The sequence below is a fragment of the Falco biarmicus genome, chromosome 7 (genome assembly GCF_023638135.1).
Source record: "Falco biarmicus isolate bFalBia1 chromosome 7, bFalBia1.pri, whole genome shotgun sequence".
Taxonomy (NCBI): Eukaryota; Metazoa; Chordata; class Aves; order Falconiformes; family Falconidae; genus Falco; species Falco biarmicus.
The window spans coordinates 5,586,495-5,610,434 of record NC_079294.1 but is presented as its reverse complement, the minus strand read 5'-3'; positions in this window follow the sequence as shown (position 1 = coordinate 5,610,434).

Here is a 23,940-nt window from a genome sequence, read left to right as displayed (position 1 = left end):
GGACGACTAGAAGGAAGGTTGCCTTTCTCTGAGTCTGAATTTTGCAGCTGGTTCTAACATGGAGAAAGAGTCAGTGACTAGATTTCTCCAACCTAAACTTCTGGAGAGTGGAAATGCCATCCAAGAGCGTGCTCCTTAGCACATATGTAGATCAATCCCAGTCACTGAACTGACAGACGAAACAAGAGCTGTTAGTCCGATTGCTGGGTGCTTCTGAAGAAGTTTGCCTCCAGCCAGGGCACTTACAGACCATACACGGCGATTGCGAAACACAGCCGAAGTATATGTGCTATTATGGATGCTACAGCCATTCTTCATTTAGCATATTTATTTAGTACAACAGACATTATTTTATTAAGTCCCATTTATGGCTATTAATCTTGATTCCCTTTGGATTCTAAGATATGTTCTCATGAGGGTACAGCATGGGGGTTACAGCCCCTCTCTGAACACGTGTACTGTTTTGTATCTTTGTGGTCTGCTTACCAAATATCCCTTTTTATATGATGCGTGCTTAGTTTTGTCCTCCTGGCTCCTACCTGTCACGGCTCCTACCACGGCTCCCTCAAGGCACACAACTCCCCTGAGCTAATCGCCATGATCACTAACTAGGGGACCCCAGCCAACCAACCAAAAAAAGAAAAACAAAACAACAAAACAAAAAAAAACCCAACAACAACAAAAGCTGAAAACTATCACAAGTGTCATATAGACTAAAAATCTGGGGAACTACTGAAAACAGTGAATGGGTCATGACAATGTGACTAAGATAGGCCATTCTGGATAAGAAATAAGTAAGACACATTTACTTCAGACAAATATTTTTTCGGTGCACTTGGACAGCCAGTCAAATGTAATCAGATTGAACAAAACAGTAGGGTGTATTCTGGTGGTGCTGTCTCGCCCTCTAACTAGGCTGCCAGAAGGTAAGGGAAGGCAAAGGATAGAATAAGAAATGCTGCCAATAACCCTAACAGGAGCTGCTGTGTTTCCCCAGTTCACCTAATCCCAAATCCTCGAGCACATGCCATCCATACTCCTCAACAAACAAGTTGCTGAAATCCTTCCCCACGTTTCTGTTTCAGCAGGGGAGCGTTTGATCAGCCATGCCCACCGTTGGCTCTTAGTAACTCCATTCTCTCTGGGCCAAAGGCTGTTCTGCTTATGTCAAACTCATCGATCATAAGACGAGTCTTAATGCAAAAATAACAGTGTCGGTGAACAGAGAATGCTCTGAGGTCCATTAGTGCCTTGCTGATCAAAGGTGAGGGGGTGTCGGAAAATACACAAACATTCACTCTAAACGGAAATTGTTTCTTTAGGGTGATGTTATGGCTTAGAAGACATACAAAGGATGAACCCTTTCAACAAGCCCCTTCTGTCCAGTCTAGTCCTCTCCTTTCACCCTTGAGAAGAAAGAGAGCAAATGAGCAAAGAATTAATTGAGATTATAATTACAATGATTTATGAGAGACATTCCTCTGTATCTTATTTTGAGCTGATGATTTCTTTCAGGATGTGCTCCACTTATGATAGACCTGTTCCATTATCTCAGCAGAATTAAGGCAATCTGCAATCTCCTGCATCTCTGTAAAGAAACTGACGATTCAAAATTATTGAATTAGTCAAGTTAGGAAAAAACTTTTTCTCATTAGTTTAAGAGGGAACAACTGAAACACAGTGCTTGATAAAGAGCAAATAAATTAGATTGTCCTATTTATTTTCTCTGGGGAAGGCATCTGTTGCAATTAAGAAGTGGAAAACATAAAACAGATAACATGGATATTTTTATTTCATCACATTAAACGGCAACCTTGCTGAAATAGGCATACTTTCAGGGTTGAGCCTAGGAAGGGCTCAGAAATTGTACAGGATTCCTTACTTACATGGATCTAAAGATCTGTTAATTTTTCTTGCTGTTTTGAATTAAATCTGAAGACATTCTAGAATGAACATAGTCTCTACGGTTGATTCATCAGGCTAGGTTCTAGGAGATCTTAGAGCAGTCACAGATTTGAGATGACTGCCTAGTGGTTTTGGATGACCCTGTTTATATAATGCCCTGATCGTGCACAGCACCATAATTAAGTGCAGAGGTCAAGTATTGAAATGAGGTTAGTACTGATGCTTTGTTCATTGTCCTGCATTCTTCTCAACACCTGTTACATCTTTCCTTTCTGAATACAAGTTTCTTGAAAGGCAGGTGAGCGCTGTTGGAGCTCGTGCACTCAGGTGAATATAGCAATTATACAGGTGAGGGAATAATGGCTTTTATTAAAGACAGCCTTTGGGCAGCCAGCTATGGTGTCTATTTCCCACTCACATGGATAGATCCACTTCTGGACCTACCAGTACAGCTCTACTAGCATAGAATAGTCTTTACTCCAAGATTGTTCTGAGTACAGAATTCCCACATGGATCTTTCTGCAGGTACTGCTGTCTTTGAGTGTTACCCCATTTTGGTCCTAAAATCTGTGGTTTAGTTTACTGTCATCATGTTATGAAGGAACAAAATTTTCATAGATATGAAGTGGTCCATGAAGACTGAGGTTTTGAAAATATGTACTCTTGACAAAATAAAGGGAACAAAATGCAAAATCCTAAGTGACTTGAGAATTGCAGATCATCAAATTCTTGTGAAATGTGCAGAAATTGTTGAGCTGGAGGATGTTTATTTAAATGTCATTGAGGTTTTTTATTAGGAAAGTGTGAAACATTTAAGAAAAAAATAAAAATCAGTATAATTACATTCCAGCTCTAAATGAATCAGAACCAAATTATTCTGAGCTTTAAAGATGTTTAGTTAGTTGTTTTAAAAAGTTGTCTATATTTCAACAGACAAATCTAATTCCTAATTTTATTTTTTTTTTCTGAATGAAATAATCACTTTATGGTCTGTTTATGGATGTCCTACTCCTTAACATGTCTTATAAGTCATGGTATGCTCTGCATCTTTGCTGGGTTTCTGTGTCTCTGGGGGTTTCTGTGGTGCAGTCATTAAAGATAAGATCAGGAAGATTCAACAGAAGGGGGGGTGTAACATTAATTTTATTATAAGGTAGGAATATGAGTATGCATTACACAGAGTTATTGCATCAAATAACATATTATTTGAGATTAGAAGGGACCTCTGGAGATTGCCTAGTCCAGCCTGCCACTCAGAGGAGATTGCTTAGGACCACATCCAGTAGAGTTCTGGTTATCTCTAAGAATGGCGACTATAACCTGTCTAGGCAATCTATTTGATTGCTTGATTATACCGTTAAAAATAAATAAATAAAAAAAAAATCTTACGTCTAAATGCAATTTCCTGTATTTCAGCTTGTGCCCGTTGCCTCTTGTTCTTTGTCTGGGCACCACTGAGAAACCTGGGCTTGTCTTTGTTCACCCCTGGCCTTCATCTGATATTTATTCACATGGATAAGATCCATCATGAGCCTTCTGTTCTCTACACTGAAAAATTCTCTCTTTCACAACCATTTTTGTATGAGAGAAGCTCCAATCCCTTAATTATCTTCAGGGCTCTCTGAGGGACTTACTCCAATATGTCAGCCTCTATCTTGTCCTAGGGAGTCCAGAACTGGACAGATTATTCCAGATATTCACCACTCACCAATGCTGAGTAGAGAGAGATCATTTGTCTCAATCTGCTGGCAATGCTTTTAATACAGCCTGGGATGCTTTTAGCCTCCATTGTAAAGGCCCATTGCTGGCTCATGGTCAGCTATTTGACCACCAGGACCCCAATTCCTCCTCTATCAAGTTTTTTTTTTTCTGGCCAGTTGGCTGGGGTTGTTCTTCCCCAGATGGCATTTCCCATTCTTGAGTTCTCAACCTGAGGGAGAGCACAGCTGGGCAGCTGACCCAAGCTGACCCAAAGGATATTCCGTAACGTACGATGTCATGCTCAGTGAGAAAAGCTGGGGGAAAGGAGGAGGAAAGGGGGAATATTTGAGTTATGGCATTTCTCTTCCCAAGCAACCACTGATGAAATCCCGTTTCCTAGAGGTGGCTAAACACCTGCCTGCCAGTGGCAGGTAATGAAGTATTTATTTTGTTTTGCTTGTGCACATGGCTTTTGCTTTACTTACTAAACTGTCTTTATCTCAACCCGTAAGTTTTCTCACTTTTACTCTTTCAATTCGCTCCCCATCCCACTGGCGGGGAGTAAGCGAGTGGCTGTGTGGGCCTTAGTTGCCAGCACAGTAGAACCAAAACGGTGGCCCTGTTGGAGCAGGGAGAATGGACTAGATGACCTCCAGAGGCCACTTTCAACCTCAATCAGTCTGTGATTCTGGGACAATATTATGTATTCATTAAGATTCATTTTCCTAGTTCCTTTTACACTTCCAGGTGCATTAGTGGGACTGAAATGGTATTGTTATGCAGTTAAACTATTTCTTGACTTGTTAGATCCATCAGGTATGAGCCACAGTTTTTGTGTTATCGTGATAAGAGTAGGCAATGAGATGGTATGACAGACTCTAGGTTGGCAAGAGGGAGCAGCTGAAGCTTCGCATGTGTCCTGTCACTTGTGAAGAATCCTCAAATTAGCTTTTTTTTTTTTTTTTAAACAAAATCCTTCTTAAGCCCTTTTTAAACAAAAACTTTCTTGCCCTTGGCTATTAAATTGGGAGCTCTGCCTTAATTAAGTGAAACAAACTAAAATGAAAATCCAAATCAAGGAAGTTGTCATGGATTTGTGATGGATTAGAAAAAGGAGGGTGCAGAGCTTGAATGAAAATGCCCTTACTGGTTAAAAGGTCTGTAGATTTGGAGACTTTTTCTTCCCTTTTAAATCCACTGTCTTGAATTTGGCACATACACATGCACACATGCATGCATGCCCGCACACAAATAGTTGACGGCTTAGGAAAAAAATCAATAACATCTCTCCTTTTCCACTTAATGCTTTCAGAGATGTCAGTCAGGGAGCTTCTGTTGTTTTCAGTATGAGAAAATGCAAGAAGCTGTTTTAAATTATTTCCCATTGGCCACAAGGATGTTTCAGCATTGTTTAACTTCCAAAATGCGTAGTTTGATGTTGAGTAGGTGAGGATGGAATACCTTCTTCTAAGTTCACAATGTCCTGCGCTTACATGCTGGGAATAATCTGCTTTCACACACCTTGTTCTTTCATGGAATTCTGTGTGCCATGAATATTGAGAGATTCGTAGAAGTGAGAATTTCTTCTGTCTTTTCTGTCTTTGTGAGAGTAAAGACAATACTGTGTTTTACAATTACAAAACAGATTGGAAGCAATCAGAAGTCAAAACATATTGCTGTGATGTTTTTAAAATTAAGTACATTTAACTAATTCAACATGACATTCGCTCCAAAGTACCAGCTAATTAGAATAAAAAACTTTAAATAAGATGTTTTTGTTGACACAAATGGACTATTCCTCTGAACTTCAGTTCAAGAAATTTTTCAGATTTTGGACCTCTTCACCAGAGCAGGTTTAGGACCACGATTTGTCACACACAGAAATTTCTTGTTTGGACTAAAACAGTTTTCATTATCTCAAATAGAGTGAGATTTAAAAAGAGTGATATTTACTTGTAAATTTATTTATTTATAAATGATTTTGTCCTGCTGTGGTAGGAGCTACTTACTTTAGTTCTGGGTAAGAACATCCAGACTGCTAAGAACAGCACAAATGAAGTAAAATTAAAATCGAAACTAAGTTTGCCACAAACAGCAAGTTGCTTTTAAACTGTACACTGTGCAACATGCAAGATAGTACTTATAAAAATATCTAACTGGTCTTTCCATGAACAAAGGAAACATTTATTAGAAAAATATAACTCGCCACCTTCTGAAGTGGGTTTAAGATGTGTTTTTTAAAACACTTTGAGTATAGGGCCTTGACCCATGTGTGTTCCACGTGCTTTCTTCACCGTCTCCGGTGTGGTTCCCCCGTTGTAACGTAACGGCACTATCCACCATATACCTTCCTTAGCCTTTCGCTAACCAAAAAGTATAATTAATGTACATTGACAATGAGGAGAGCTATCAAGTCACTGTATCTGTAATAACTTTAAAATGCATTTTGGATTGTAAATGATGGCCTTACAAACATTATTTTAGTTATAAAGCACTGTCAATACACACAGCACTTCAGCAGCACTTGATATAAAGTGTACAAAATAAAAAAGTCTCTCTCCCACAAAGACATACAATCTAAATTTATACACTGGTAAATTGTTGCAAGCATTTTGCTCAAGGAAAAAAAAATCCATTTTCTTTTACATTTTATGACATTGAGTCCACTAATGCTCTTCCCCCCCGTTTTGCTTAAATGTTGTGACTAACTGAGGAATTAGCATTAGAAATTGCTGTGAATCCAACTATGCTATTTCACCACTAAGAGGAATATAATAACCCGTAATCTTGAGACTTTCTGTTCAAGTGTATCACTTAATTCCTTTTTCTTTTGTGGAGCTTTCTATTTATTTTTAGCTTAGCATATTTATAAGTGTCACACAGAATCTGATTCCAAAAACCACTTTTACATGTGAGAAACAGTTAATCACAATTTTCTTACAATTGTTTCTGTCTACAGCATAGGGTTTTTTCTGCCCACCTCACCTTTCATACTTTTCTTGACCAGTTTTTCAAGGCCCTATTGACATCTGTTGTTCCTTGTCCCTCAGAATCTCCAGAATATTCTTTCTTCCCCAGAGCTACTTCTTTTATGTTATAGTCGCTTTTCTTCAAGAACCTAAAGGGATGCTGCAGTCAGATTATCTTCCTTGTTGGTTACTCTGATCACATCACTCTCATCCTTATATTTTTTCACTGAATCTCTATCCCCAGCACATCAAATTCAAGTACCAAGGCACTCTGTGCTGCCGGCATTGCCCACCACCCTTTGTTCCTGCCTTTGTCCTGTTTCTGTACCAACCCCACAAAACCAATGTACAGCACTTGGTTTGTCATCCACTTATGGAAAGATCTCTGTGGACCACCTGCATTTTATATTCCTGAGATCTCTCATTAATTTCCTTCTTCTTTAAAAGGGTGAAGTCCTTCTAAAGGACCACATCTCCTCAGACTGTGGAGTGAAACCTAGGAGCAGATACTGCACTATAGCCAAACAGGGAACAGCACAGCCACGCTTTACTTGTCCTGTTCCTAAACTTTGCCTCCGTATCGTTGCCTCTGTGGGAAGCAAATGCAATTGCCTGGGTGTACTTGGAGAACAGGGACCTCTACTCATGAAGAAGTGACGTGGTCAGTTTTAGATGGTGAAGGACTGTGTCATTTGCTGGCAGGCTTTACAAAATACAGTTTGGTTTCCAAGGAGGAGATAAATGGTACAGCAAAATGCCTCTAAGTCAGGTGAAACTACTGCAGGTGAAACTAGTGTGGTTTTATGGTGCTTTGCTTAGTTTTGATGGGCACCACATCCATCTCTAGGAGTGCTCCTTACTGCAGTTAGCTGGCAGGGTTTGCTTGATACAGATTGTCAAGTCTTAACCAGACATGACTGGTCTTGGGATTTTCCTAATGGCTACCCTGGCACATTTTTAACAGAGTGGTTATACTGTTGCATCGGTATTTTTTGTCTGCTTAAAATTGGGGAAATTATACATGTATTAATCAATTGGATAAAAGAAATAATTTTTTCCATGAATTTATGAACAATATATTTGTCAGATTAACACAAAACATTAAAGATATTGTCCTGGTTTTGGCTGGGATAGAGTTAGTTTTCTTCTTGGTAGCTGGTGCAGCGCTGTGTTTTGGATTTAGTATGAGAATAATGTTGATGACTGATGTTTTAGTTGTTGTTGAGCAGTGTTTTTACTACGTGAAGGAGTTTTCAGCTTCTCAGGCCCTGCCACCAAAGGTTGGAGAGGCACAAGAAGCCAGGAGGGCACACAGCCAGGGCAGCCAACCCCAGCTGGCCAAAGGGACATTCCATACCATAGAGTGTCATGCTCGGTATAGAAACTGGGGAAAGAAGAAGGAAGGGGGTACATTCAGAGTGATGGTGTTTCTCTTCCTCAGTCCCCTTCGGACTGCTGGAGCTCTGCTGCCCTGGGATGGAAGGAATTCCTGGTTTTCCTTTGTTTACATGCACGGCTTTTGCTTTACCCATTAAACTGTCTTTATCTCAACCCATGAGTTTTCTCACTTTTACTCTTCAGATTCTCTCTCCTGTCCCATCGGCGGGGAGTGAGTGAGTGGCTGCGTGGGGCTGAGCTGCTGGCTGGGGTTAAACCACAACAGATACAAAAAAATATTTGCAAAGACCTATTCTTGGTTTCCGGGGAAAAATGTTCATTACCCAAGCAGTGTGGGAGTTTTGGCTTTGGTAGGGCAAAGAAAAGAAAAAGGGAGAAATTACTAGAGAAAGAAAAAAAAATACAGGGGAAGGAAACATTCATGTTCAGAAATAGAAGGCAGAAACAGCTGGTCTTTCTAATGAAACAGGTTATATAATTTATTCTTGTTTTTACTTCAAACTAATGACCCAAGTTTGTTATTTTTTTTTTATCTTATGCCAACTTATTGGTCTGCCAGTAAATTAAAATGTTCTAATACTACTGGAAACTCTTTTGTCACTGTAACCACCTGTCTTGACACCATGTATAATGTAAAGTCTATTCATGTGAAAATTCTAAAGTTCTGAAGATTTTGGATGTGTCCAGGCTTCTACATATTTTTGTGAAATAGCTTCTTAACCAGTTCTTGCTCACCACTAACACTTTATATTTCCTTATGTCATCAAGTTTCCTTGAAATACAGCTAAGAAAGATCATGCAGCTTTGTTTCTGTCTTTGTAGAAAAGTTGTGTAAGGTTTTGTTTCTGAACATCTTCTTAAGGGATTAATAATAATATTTGATAATGCAAAATATATTAAACAGAAGTTTCATGTGTCCAGCTGTAAAGAATAAGCCAGAACAACTGAGTTTGGAATTCAAGACACCGAGCTTTTCAACATATGTTTCAACATCTCATAACTTATTACTTACAGAACAATTCACCTCACTCTGTTCCCATCATAAAGAGGGTTATAAAATGAAAATATATAAATCATTTATCTTTCAAGATTTTCAGATGTAAACCTTGAAACATCTGTGCATTTATGGTTTGACTTGCAGTTTCAAAGGAAATCTGTTCATGAAACTTTACACTGCACTGCCTTTATTTTATTCTTATATGCCCATGTATGTATATCTCTACACAGCATGTTGTTGGAGTAAGCCATTCTTCTTTAAGCAAACCTGCAAAGGTGCTTTCTACTGGTTCTTTAAAGCACAGACCAAGAGAAGAAAGAGATCCTCAGACAGGGCAAATAATCTTGCCTATTACAGAGCAAGCACATAGACTCAATTTTTTTTTAGTGCATATGTCTTTCGTCTTTTAATAATTGTCAGTATTTTTGTCAATAAAATTACACGTCAAAAAGTAAAGGAAATATTCAGTAGTAGTAGCTATCTGAGAAAAAAACTGCTGGAAGCAATTTGTGAAGAAATGTGAAGTATCTCAAAAGAAAAAATGGAGTCTAAACTATTTGCATTCTATTAGGAAAAAAAGTATACTGTATAATTATGAGCAGCACAACTTGAATTTTAAATACTCTTATGAGCTACTTGAGAAAACCTTTAAAATTGAAATTGTCTGTAGAAATTATTCTTGATAATAGCACTGTATAAAATCTTTTTTAGTCTTCATTTTGAAAAATGCTTTAATTTTCTTCTCTTCCAAATTGTAAGAATGTACTAAATCTAAAATCAAATTCTCAGGTACAGTCATGAAAAGGTAAAGCTAAAGAACAGAGGAAAACCATCACTGAATATTTCAGGCTTGATTAAATATTTAATTTTGATTTCTATCTGACAAACAGTAGCTGAAAATTATACACCTTAAAAAAAAAAAAAAATGTTTCATATATCTGTATTTTATAAAAAGAAAACCAGAAAATTTCTGGACACTTCTACTGAATTTTCAGATACCAGTCTAGATGAAAAGAACTGAGGAAGTGGGGTTGTCGCTCACTGTTGGATACTTGTCTAGTTTTACAATATTAATTGTTAAGATGTTGTGTTTGCTTGGTTTAGTTCCACTCCTCTTAACTTTTGCCCATGCCTGTAGTGTTCTAAACTCTAATCACTTTTGAAATGATTGACCCCTTCTACTTTGAGTCCACTGTGGTCAAAGATGCCAGTACGGAGGGCAGAACATGTAAATGGAGATCTCTGCCCTTCAGGTGAGGCAGACTTGCAAACTCCCAGTGTCACTCAGCAGGTGACCTGCTCCTGGGTTGCTGATGCTTGTCGTTGCTTGATGTACGTCTCTCCTGCTCTCCTATCTGAGGCTGTGCTGTTTGTCTTTGAGGAAGCCTTGACACGCAGGTAACCTGGTGCTGTGTTCCTTGGGCTGCTTTTCTAACAACATTCCCTCTTTTTTAATCTGAAGTTCACTGTATAGGAGCCGTGTAGGTACTCACATTGGCCCATGACATATTTATCTGGCCCACGAGCTCCTCAGAAGTGCAGCCAGCAAAGCTGACTGCCATATCACTTACGATAAGGGATTTCTGTTTCAAGTTGTCAAGTTGAAGGGTACCTCTGTTGCATATCATCCAGTCCTCATATCAGTATTGTAAGCACATATATTTTATGCGTTTAGAAAGGTATATAAATGTATACCTTTACCCTGGTGAGATTCCATATTAGCTTTGTTCTTGCCTCATAACCTGGAAAAAAAGCCATCCTTGCTTGCACCTGTAACATTCTTTGCTGTAAAATCCCAGTGCCCGCATTACCCAGCTTATTATTTCTCTGATTTATGTGGCAACAGTTGAATACCAAGCAGATAACTGTTTGAAATACTCCATCTTCTCTGTGGCCTCAGGTTGTACACTAATCTCTTCATTCAGATGGTATATTATCGTTTTTGTGGTGGATTAAAACCGACATAGTTGTAAAGACAATATATTATCATTATAGCATAGTTTGGGATGAGGAAAGAAATCTATACCCTCTGCCAATTGAATAAGTGTCCTTGCTTTATAGAGGTGAGTGACTCTTCTCTTTATATTTGTAGCAAGGGTTCAGTTTTGTCTTTGATAGAACACCCTGGTTTATACTGTACAGCTTACACTGGTAGATCATTAACTTAATGCGCAACAAATTCTTGCTGGCAGCTATTGATTTTAAAGGTGTACTATAGCAGCATATTCCAGTAGAAGATCATTTCAGGCTGATAATAATCTGAGGGTGCTGGACTTCCACCGCATACTAAAGTTTCACATTAGTGATAGTTGGGAAGCTGAGGCAAAAAAATGAAGGTGAGATGTTTTAGCAAAAAAAGAATCACGGTTTCTTTTATTTATATTTCCATTGTTTGTATCTGTTTAATCTTAAGTGCAAAAAATTAGTTTCTTTGAATGTGCAATTAATATCTGTGCATTTTTTCCTAACAAAATTGTGCCAGAAAAGGAGAGATTCCCTTTAAAAGATCGCCACATACATCTGACTCCCTTGCATACTATGTAATTTGTCTGTCTAGGAGTTTTACATTCATACAGCATGTAAGTGTTTTAATTAGATATTCTTAATCTGAAACTTTGCTTTTGATGTTATTCACAAACTCACCTCCAGTCCTGACTGTCAGGCAGGGTTAAGTCATGGGTGGATCTAAAGTGTGTCTGCTTTACTGTCCATCTGGGACTTGCGTGTGGTTAATACTTGGGCATTCCTGCAATTGTATTCCTTCTAAACATCTCACTTCCTTGAAGTGTTGTATGTTAAAGCACGAGCTTGTTTTTTCTTCCAAGCAACAGTTTGGTTTTTTGCACAGAGGTTTTTTCTCAGTGTATACTAATTGAATTGTGGTAATTCATGGACCATACAGTCAGCTTCTGGAATGTAAAAATAATCCTGTATTTTAACATTGCAAACCAGGATGCACAGCAAACTACATGCACTGCTATTAATACACACAAGATTTAGTTTACAGAATGTAAAAACAAATTTGTACTGGTTTGTCATTCTTTTGGACATCTTTTTAGATGTTTCTGGGCAGTCTCAAATTTTTCCTTCCTTTCAGTCGCTCTGAATGCCTGTTCCATTAAGTCAGAGCACTGATGAAATACCGTCCATGTCCTAGTGTGCTACTTGTTGTATGAATGTAAATCCAAGTGATGCCTGTGAATATGGAGCACATCATTAATTAAGGACTATGGCTCTGGATTATGTGTTTCCTTTCTCTTTCAAATGCAGTGTGATATGTGGGCAAGTGATGGGGATGCGCGTTCAACTTAAAAGCAAGATAGGAAATGAAGATGTGTAGGTGCTGTCTTGGCTAGTAGGTGGGATTTAGGCAGGTTTTCTTTCTACAAAGAAATAAAAATTAGTAGAAATTTTGATCCTTTACATTTCTCAATAATATTTGAATCTCGTGGCTGGGGATTCTGTGGGTCTTCCTCTAGACTTAACGGTGGTGGCAGCTCTATCTTTTCCATTTGCTTATTCCCATAAGAAACACAGAATAATCTTCAAAGATCATAGATCTTCATATAATAAATTTTTCAGTTTCACTGCTTTTCTAATGTGTTTGATGGGAAAGGAATTATGAAAGATAAAAGCTCAGAAATAAGATCCATAATCAATTAAAATTTATTTCTTTTTTTATTTGGAAGTGTTGCGGATGAGTTATTCCTAAAAATATATATATTTGAATACATTTAAGTCTGTGAAGATTCTCTAGTCTGAATAGTTTGGTTTTGATTTTGGGTTTTTTGTTGTTATTGTTTGTTGGTTTGTTTGTTTTTTTAATTTCTGGCAAAATTATATGATATAGCTATAAAATTGTTTGATCAAGACCTCCTTTTTCCATTCAACATATACTGGATTGTTCCAAAGCATATAGATTCTGGGTTGTTCCAAATTATATAGTTCCTAGAGATCTGTATAATCCAATTTTAAATTATGTAAGCAAGAGGAAGTTTCAGCAAATTTCAAGTAGTCAATAGTCCCTAATTAAGAAATACTTTCTGACATTCCTTTGCATCATGCCATTGATCTCAGTCCACGTTACAGTGTATCTCTCTCCAATGAGTTCATAGTTATCTTCTTGCTGTTCGGGCAATATATATTTATTTTTTTCTGTAGAAGTCACTCTGCATCAAGACCAGTATTAACTCATTATTAAAGTTTCTGACAACAGGTAGATATCCAACCTTTTGCCAACAAACATTAAAATTTAAAGAATTGGTTTGTCATAACAAACTTTCATAAACTGTCAGATTAAAAATTCCTAGAACCAAATTCAGCTATATTATCAAAATGGATGAAGTCCACTCTGATATAGTGGTAGAGCATTCAGGCCTATATACACTTGAATTACAGTGTCTGCTGGAGGATAAATGTTTAATCCTAGTAATTGTGTCAGAGTGTAGTTCATACAGTGGCTCTGAGCTCAACCAAAGGTAGTTATGACTCAAAAAAAAAAAAAAAATTCAATTTCAGAGTATGTATTATTTCCTTCAGTTGCATAGCTCAGTCTCAAGTGACCACATAAGAAGTTATGTTTTCTTATTTATATTTATAAATATTTATAAGTATTTACCATCCATCTGGGACTTGTGTGTGGTTAATGCTTGGGCATTCATGCAATTGTATTTCTTCTAAACATCTCACTACCTTGAAGTGTTGTGCGCTAAAGGGTGAACTTGCTTTTTCTTCCAAGCAATGGTTTATTTTTTTGCACAGATTTTTCTCAGTGTATACTAATTGAACTGTAGTAATTCATGGACCATGCAGAAATAATCTAATATTTTAACATTGCAAACCAGGATGCACAGTAAATTACATGCACTGCTATTAATTTATAAAATATTTATAAAATTTATAAAGATCATGTATAGAATACTAAATTGTATCTTTCTCATTTGCATCGCATCAGCTGTTGAAATGAAGAGAAACAAGGAAGCCTTTTGGCTTCAGAATACTTTGCCTAGTATCTACTCATGTAGTCGTACATTGTTGACATCTTGAAACTTTTGAGACCAAAAAAATAAATTGGACCATGTAACAAGAAGTTGCAGAAGCTATCCATGGGTTGCCAATGGAAGTGTCACATTACTACCAGGGCCCATTCCGCCTCATCCATAGGCTCTCCTAACAGGTGCACTTTTGGAAAAGAAGGAAACGTTTTGACGTTTAGGGTAAGCAAATTGCAAAGGGAAATATGATAGTATGTTACCAATGAGGTCCTTAAATAAAACATGCCAATTCTAATGTGGTCCTAATGCTGTTCAGCCTTCCATTAGCAGAGCCCTCTGGATAGCCATAGGCAAGCAGCAAATACACGATAGTTTATAACGGTAATTCATACAGTGATAAAGCAAAAACACAACTGTGCAATGAAAAAAGAAACAAACTGAAATTTGTCTCTAGGCATAGCCTTGGTTTCTATAAACAAATTAGTGTGCAGACTTTACTTCATTGTTTTATGGAGAAATTATTATCATTTTTTTTTTCTTCCTACTTTCCTTGCCTTTCCTATATGATTTAGAATCAGACACTGGTTTATCTGGTGTGTATAGTCAGGAATGTGAGTAATGGACCTTAATGTATGTTGAAGTATTAAAGACATTTGCAGTACAAGAAGTGTTTCTCATTTTCAGAAGAAAAAACTGATGGGAATATACTGGATATACTGGGGTAAAGCAAATCTGATCTATTATTTACAGCAGTTGTGGATGCAAGAATTCTGCTAGTAACAGCCTATGTAAGCTATGTAATATATAAGTAAGTTATCTTACATTCAAGAAAGTTAGTTAAATGAGTGCTTTTGTTTCTGGGTTGGGTTTTTTTTTTGTTGTTATTGGAGTGGGTTTGGGGTGGTTTTTTGTTTGGCTGGTTTGTTTTGTTTTGATTTTTTTAGAATTATTATTATTTTATGTCTGTCCAGACTAGTGAGAAGTGTTCAGTGATTTCAGTTATTCTTTAAATGACTTCTAGAGTAGTTATCTGTTCATTTCTAAATAAAGGCATTAAAATCTTATCCCGGATTTCCCAGCCCACTTTCTGCAATGCCAGTATTTAGCATAGGCTTTAAAAATACCAGGCTGTCATACAGTGCCTTGTAAATGACCCTCAGACATGAATAGGTAGTTCAAAAGAGAAGACAGCACAGTCTGCTGCCAATTACATTTCAGACCCATTCACTGAAATTGCAAACTGTCACATCATTATGAGGTGGCAGTAACTTAAACTTGCTTGAATCAAGCAATCCTAGGCCAGCAAACCACCAAATAGCCACGTGGCAACAGCTACCACTTTGTGGAAGCCTGAGCTTGATAGTCGTGATGTGAAAGCTTCAATAATAAAATATCCTTTCAAGTTACTCAGTTATAAAGCATGAGGTTTTCAAGCCTTTAGAACCTGTGGGAAAAGTTCTGCATTCATAGTTAATCCATCCGTCTTCTTCCTTGCATTTTTAATGCATTATAAAACTTAATTCCTTTTATTCTAGAAATACGCTTGGTCTAATATATAATGGTTTGAGAAAAATAAATATTACTTTTTGTTGTTAAATCTCAAATATTTTTCATTCTTTGCCACTGCCTTCAATGTTTTGAATGAGCAGTTTGTTGTGACTTTTCTGAATTATTAATTTTCTTGGTCAGAATTTTAAAGTTTTGAGTGATGGGAGACACCTTCTCTGTGAGGGCTGAACATGTTTTATCTGAAAGCATCCTCTATGCACAAACTATAGAAATACTTAGGTCAGCTTCTCTGACCATAAAACAGCAATGGAGAATTTAGCATAGGTGGTCTCCTAGGGGCCTTATGTTGTCACAATGAAACAAATTAGAGATGCCTATAGAAGGCCAATAACTGAAAGAGGTCAAAGCCCAGAAATGCTCCAAAGTTAATAAAATACATCCTCAACAAGCAGAGAATGGCACTTTCCCACTGGCTTCACTTACAGAAGTCTTGGATATGATGATCAAGTACACATACACATAATGTATTGGTAGGCTTGGTGTTAGTCAACTTTCTCTTAATTATCTGCATGTTTATGGCTTCATTTTCTAGTAAACTGCTGAACTGAACCTGGGCATCTATTTTGTAAAATTAGATCTTCCATGGTTAAAGATCAAAGAAATGAACGTTGCAGCTGGTGGGAAGAAAGGGTGCGCTGACAAATGCATTAATGCTCACTGCTTTGAGATGAATGAGAATGAATGATGAGTGCTCTTTGATATAGTTATGGCTGTGCTAGTCAGTGACTTTTAAATTCATATCCTGCTCTGTAACACTCCTTAAACTCAGATTTCTAGTGTGGACAATCTTATCTGTTTGATCACACGCTTCTCTTGGGACATTAGTAGAGCTCATTATATCGAAACTTATAAGATTACTAGGTAGACAAGATGAATATAATTTCATGTTTAATTCCTTACCCACAGCTGCAGTGATCTAATTCTAATGGCTAGTAAAGATACAGGATGGATGTGCATAAGATGCTTCAGATTTAAGTGTTAAAAACTATTTCTGGAGGTAGGACTTGAGACTGAATAATTTTCGGACAAATTATACTAAGGCAGAATGTAGTACTGCCTTAGTGCTAGTAGATACTGAATCTTTGGTGCAGAAAATGTGCCACAGAAAAATATATTTTAAAGAATGTTGTGTTCATTAAATTGGAGTAACTGAAATAAGATGCACTTTCTGATTTGGAATTGCCCTACGGATCACAGCTGGGCTCTTCAGCTCAGCTTGATAGCAGCAAGGGTTTGCATCTTATAATTAAAAACGTGCATTTCCAGAGAGCTGTTTTGTCAGTCACACTGTAAAAGTAATTGAAGAACATGAGGAGGAGAATGGTGCTAATTTGTGCTAGGATCTTTGTGCTAGTAACTTTGGAAAAAAAATAAATCATGCTACAAACATGCTGTAAAAATGTGCTTTGTTAGGCCATTTGTATGAACAGTGAATGATTATTCGTCTTAAAGGAACGGAGATTGAATTACTTGAAATATTGAATTCTCCTCCTGCAAAGGCCTCTCTTGCTTTCTGAGCAGTTTCTGGGCAGTGCTCACCCAAGGTCAGCATTTCAGTGTCCTTTGATGTGTTGTCCTCTCTCTCCCTCAGTACAATCTAATTCACAACACTTGCTGATTATTCTCTAGTTATGTTTTCATTAATATATGAATCTTTGTTTATATATAAACATTTACACTGATTTAAATGTATGAACTACAGTTAGTGAGTATGAAATGCTCATATAGTCTAGGCCACTCTTTTCCTCAAGAATGCTGTTCATTTCTCCATCATAAATCATTATACTCTCAAGTAGAATTTTCTAGTATTTCTAGTATTGTGGACCAAAGAAATGAGAATTTTCTTAAATCCCCATATATCATGGAATTCTGGTAGTATCAAAGTCTCCCAAGAAAATTATGATCAAATTAATTACTGAGGATATGTTCATGAGTACACTTTTGTTTTTTTTCTTAAATAAGACATGAAGAAGGGGCATGGAGGTTCATATTTTTCTAATGAATTGAGATCTGAACTTGAATCTACATATGGAATTCATCAAAGGATCTTAAGTGGCACTTGCACACTTCCCCTCTTTGTCACTGTTTCATATTAAGCCTGGAGGGAGCTGGGGATGATTTTTCCTGTAATTTATGGTATTTGTGTCTATTTGCAACAGTTGTAAAAATACTGTATAAACAGAAACATCATAAAACACTCATAAAAATAGTCTTCTAAAGCCAGCAGGAGAACAGGCATTCCGTGGCAGTTTATGGTACAAAGGTGAACTATCCCCCAGATGTTTTGGCATTAGCATTTGGTGTCTTTGTAATACTGTTTTATCATGTATTTATGATATCAAAATAAGAAGAAAGTAAAAAGTATATAAAAGGAAATTTTATGTCATGACATTTCCTGATTACAGGGAATAAAGACTTAATTTTAAGGGATGTAATCTGTCATGGGGGTTATGCAAACTCATTTAGAAGGGATGATTTTACCAGCCATGTTCCTTCTTATAACTGAAGAAGGCTTTTGATATAAGTGGAGAGAGATCATCCCAAAATGTCCAATATTGTTTCAAGGAAATCTGAAAAACATTCTACTTCTCAACTGTTGTTTTTCCCGGGTCTAAGCTTTATGCCATTTATTTTCTCTTAACGATTGTAAAATTATATGCAAGGCAGAACACTGAGTCTTAGGTTTTATTAATTTCTTGTCTTCCACTCTTATAGTCAAAGCTTCCCATTTATGACACTGCAACAGGCTATTAGGAAATAATGGTCTGAGTGTTTAGCTTAATTCATTTCTTCTCTTTTTTCAAGGATGACCTCTTTCTATTCTACCAGAAGGACAAGAACACACAGTTTAATTCAACAAGCACTAATAAAATGTTACCGAATTCTCTGACTAGAAGAAAAAAAAAAGAAAAAAAAAAAAAAAAAGAAAAAAAAAGAGAGAGAGAGAAAGGGCGGGAGCAAGCCCTAATTTATACAATAGATAATAGAAAAAGAACACAGTAGAACAGAGATGGAAGAGAGTGAGGAAAAAAGATAAATTTACTCCTTGATTAAAACACATGAAAAATAATAGCAATTGGAAACATTGCTATGGAACAGTGTATAATGAGTCACCTACTGAGTTTGTTAAAAACATATTATTGGATTTCTCCTGTTACTCTGAATACTTGGTGTCTTATTTGCATCCAAGTGAATTTCAAGATTATTTTAATCTGTTTACATAACCATTCTTGGGACTTTTATGTTCTTGAAAAATCTCCTTCTCTTCCTGCTGCTGCACAGCAGCTGAGAAAATAAAATCTCTGGATGGACTTAGTGATGGATTCTCAGTAAAAGGGCCGAAACGTGGTTCTAAACCACCTCCAGTGTGACAATGACTGGAGTTGAAAACAGGAATAACTGCTTTCTTTAGCCAGTTTGCACATGGGTTTTATTCCCGGATTATGCAGATAGTTCAGCTTTGGCAGAAGTACTACAGCTATGTGACAGTTTCCAGGTTTGTATATGTGGACAGGCTTCTATTTTTCAAAGTAATTTTGGTCACTGCTGACCTATTCAACCCCTGTACTCATGTACCAGTTGGGCTTCCACCACATGAATATATGTTTTTTTCTCTGCATTTGAGTTGTTTTCATTGTAATGCTGGTTGTCTCCTGCTGTCACGGTTCTCTTGTTCTATTAGTATGAATGTCATCTTTTATTGAATGACCTTTGCTTAATCTATTCCTACATCTCCGGTGAAATTTAATGCAATCTGTGAATATTTTGTGTGTTTGAAAGATAGATTGGAAATGTATGCTAAGGAGAATAGTATTGCCTCAATTTTTATTTTTTTCTTAGAAAACATTACAGATAAAGCTGCTGCAGTCCCAAGCATAAATACAGGCTGAGCGAGGAACGGATTGAGGGCCACCCTGAGGAGAAAACATGAAACATGGGGGTGTTTGTTGATGAGAAGCTCATCATGTCCTGGGAATGTGCACTTGCAGCCCAGAAAGCCATCTGTAGCCTGGGTTGCATCAAAAGCAGCATGGCCAGCAGGGTGAGGGGGTGATTCTCCCTCTCTGCTCTGCTATTGTGAGACACCCCCCCATGGACTGCTGCGTCTGGCTTTGGGGTTCCCAGCATAAGAAGGACATAGACCTGTTGGAGTCCAGAGGAGGTCATGAAGATGCTCAGGGGGCTGGAGCACCTCTCCTGTGCAGACAGGCTGGGGTTGTCCAGCCTCGGGAAGAGACGGCTCCAGGGAGACCTTACAGCAGCTCCCAGTACCTAAAGGGGCCAACAGGAAAGGTGGGGAGGGGCTTCTTACAAGGGCATGGAGTGATAGGACAAGGGGGGCATGGCTTTAAACTGAAAGAAAGTAGATTTAGACTAGCTATTAGGAAGAAATTCTTCCCTGTGAGGGTGGCGAGGCACTGGCACAGTTGCCCAGAGCAGCTGTGGGTGCTCCATCCTTGGCAGTGTCCCAGGCCAGGCTGGACGGGGCTGGGAGCAGCCTGGGCTGGTGGGAGGGGTCCCTGCCCATGGCGGGGGGTGGAATAAGATGATTGTGAAGGTTCTTTTCTAAACCAAACCCTTCTAGGACTCTGTGATTCTATATGTATATGAAATAGCACTATAGTTTTTTTCTAAATGACATATTTCAATGAAGACATCTATATTTAAAAAAAAATAAAAAAATCCAGCAAGTTAAGAAAAAAATGTCGTGAAACTGATAACCTCAGGTGGTATTATCTTTGGTTCTTGCAGATAGTTATAACCTGTTTCAGTTATCACTGAAATATTTTATGTTGCTTATAATCAATATTTTATGGTCTTGCTATGTGTAGGAGAATTCACAGTTCCAGTGTTAGGATAAGGGTTTGAAAGAACTGGAATTAATTTACATATTTCTGGAGGCAGATCAGTTCAACAGGTTAGAACATTCAGTCATTTGAGTGGGGCAAATTGTAGGTTTATATGAACATAGTCACAATGGAATAACCGTCCTTCATAAATGTTTCCCTATTCAAATCTGGAATTTACTGGTTTAGCATTAAATTCTGGGCCATAGAGACACATGTTAGCTGGAGACTTTTCATATTGGTGTGTCTGAGAATTGCCCAGACAAAACCCATTCCTTTCCAGTAAGTTTTTGTGAGCAAGACTGAAAAAGGCTTGTGACCCTCATTCATACTCTTGCAAAACATGCCCTAACCAAAAGAATCTGTAGACTAACAAACTGAGAAGCAATTAAGTGTGTCATAACGAGAAGTTTTCCCCAGTTGCACGTTGGTTGCCATTGCACAGTGGTACCATATTTATATGCCTGCTAGACTGTTCTTGATGTACACTGTCCTTACATAAAAACCTGCCACCCTTTGAGATGTAGATTTAAAAGTCTGAGTCTGAAAAGCGATGTAACACCAGTGTTTCGCACCAGAAATACATCTAGCTTTGGATGGAGTCTCTAACAGTTCTCCACTTACCCATCTGAAAAAGACATTCTGGAAACCTCAGCATGAACAATTACAGAAATTTCCTCCTTAACATCTATTGAATAGTGTTTAATTATGAACAGAACGGTGAGAATACATCTTTTTTCAGTTTTTTACTATATGTTATTTATGCTATTTTTCTGTGAATGTTCTCATTATCCCTTGCAATATCTAATCCTTATTAGAACCCTTAGTTTCAGTATGATCAGTAGCTTAATCATGCAGTATTTAAAGATTTTTTTTTCTGATCTTTTGACTTCGTTCAATGTTACGTGTGAACATATGTTAGCAGAGAAAAAAATATATATCTTAGATTTTTCTTTTCTAATTTTTCAAATTATGAAGCAAAACCTGGTTGAATTTAATCAAAATTAGTTTTCAAGGATTGTACTTGGAAAATTGTAAAAATAATTTTAAATATTATTCATCTGCAGAAAAGGAGAGGAACTTTTCAGGAACACTGACAGACCTGCATTAGAAGACATGTTTTTATATACATACATGCACATATATACACAAATAATATATTTATGCAGTATATATATTATATATATATGCAAAAAATAATTCTGGGCTTACTCATCAAAACAAAACAGAAACAAATAATTGGAAAGCATGCTGGATTTGATCCAAATACTCATTTCCAATCTTGGTTTCCTTGTTCAGACATCAGTTCTGCTGACTATTTACACTGCCGAATGTAAACTAATTTATGGCACTTACATCATTACCTAACATGCTGTTAATCATCTTCCATGCTGTGAAATGCTCTAACGTGCTATAAAATGCAGCCTTTCTGTTATTCAGAATACTATTGATTCATTGCTTACACTTTCCCTTTAAGGAACTGAAACGGATGTTTTCAAGATGCTGTCTACGGATCTAATGGGACTCTGAGATGAAGAATAAGACAAACATACTGTACGCAGATGCTTCACACTTTCTGTATTGACTTCCCTTAAGGGTCATTTTATTTCCCTTGGTAAGATAACTGCTATAACAAATGGAGGGGCAGAGTTTTCCTTCGTACTGGTGTCAAATGCACAAAGACAACATGGAATTCGCTGGTAGCATGGTGCACCATGGAAAGCATGGTACACCACATTTAGTCAGAGAATAACGCAGTAAAAATCCTCTCCCCTGTCTTTAATAATACAAATACTGGTTGGAAGCAAAGTTTTATGTCCTATGGTATTTTATTAGCTATGGAGGTTGTTTATGCTGACTTTCCCCCAAAGTCTATACCCCCTTCATTGTTCCTTCTGAAATTCAGTATTTGGAGAAAGTAGCTTATTTAAGCTGTTTTCCACATGGATTTCTCTCTTGTGAGTGACGATGGACTAACAAGCCCAAGTGTTTTAACCACAGGACACACATGGAGCAGTCAGCAGCCAGCAGTGTAGCTTTTCCACCTCATGTTGGCAAGCTCCAGTGGAGAAGAGTGTGCTCTGGAGCTATCAAATACGCCCAGATTCAGGGGCTTAATCTATGGTATCTATAGTCTTTTTTGCTATGACTATCATTGCATGCAAATTTTGGTCCTGATTTTTTTATACTTCTATATAGATTTCAGAATTCTGACTCTGAGGAACCAGACAGAGATCAGTGCAAACTCATTCCACAAAAATCTGTTAATAAAGATTTTAAATAGTATTATTACTGTATACAAAGACATAAGCCTTTGTAGATGTTTCTGTACTCATCTACTTCACGCCGCTGACACAGGTGCCAGATTCCACTGTTTTTATTCATAACAATCCTAATTATCAAACACATCAGTTTTAAGTAATAAATTGTGATTGTATTAAAATTACAGGTAGTGATAAACCTATTACTGGAAAGCTGAAATTTCAAAATCCCATCATGAAAACTCTAATATTTGGCCATAGGGAAGAGGTGAAGGAAAGGGCAAAGAAACAATGCAGAGAGGTGCAATAACCTCTGCGATCACAGGCAAACATGCAAGGAAAGCCAGCTGATGCTTTTTGCTTTTTGATTTAAATGTAGCTCACAGTAATTATGGATCAATAAATATTGCAAGTCAATTTGTGAAAGAGTGTGGAATGCTTGTAAGACATTCCTCTCATTTACAGTTTGTGATAAGTTGCTCTGTTTATGTTAATTTTCCTATTTTTCATCTAGAAACTGTATTTCAGTAGTAATCTGCCATATGTCACCAGAATCTATCCTGAAATTGGATGCCTTTCATAAATAAATAAAATAATTATCATTTACAGACTTCCCCCAGCCCCCTAAAAATCTCATTTGGGATTTTCAGTCATCAAAGGATAATGAATTAGCTTCTGAAATTGCATAAGTTTTATATAGTTGCATTGATTGAAATTAAGTCCTCACTGAGAAAAAAAAAAAAAAGAAGAAAGGCTTTCACACTGAGTGACAAGCTTAGTTTAGTAATATCAATATAAAGTTCCAAGAGGCACAAAAGGCAGAATTTTATCCGAATACAACTAATTCTTATAAGCAGTTGACAGGTGTTTTGTTGACTAGGATTACTGCTGTGGTTCTGGTCTGTTAAGCTATACAAAATAATAATAATAAAAAAAAAAAACACAACACCAACATTTCTGATATTTTCTTTGAAAAAGTAAAACTAATACCTGACACTATTCTTTTTTCCTTGAAAAAAGGAACTGAGAAGAGAATGGCAAATGTCAAAATAATTTCTTATCTAGGTATCACTATGGTAAGAAGAGATGAGGTCCTAGTCTTTGAAATTAAACAAGCGCCTGGTAAAAAAGGGTCTTTCTAGAAGTGGACTACACCTAAAAAATTTAATTCAACACCTATAGATACTCTGACTGATTAGCCAGTGTGCTTGCTACCTGTTCAGGGAAACATGGAAGCTAATCTACCGTAAGAGGTAAAAGGATTCTGGAAAAAAATGCAAAAGAAGTTATATAGTATGC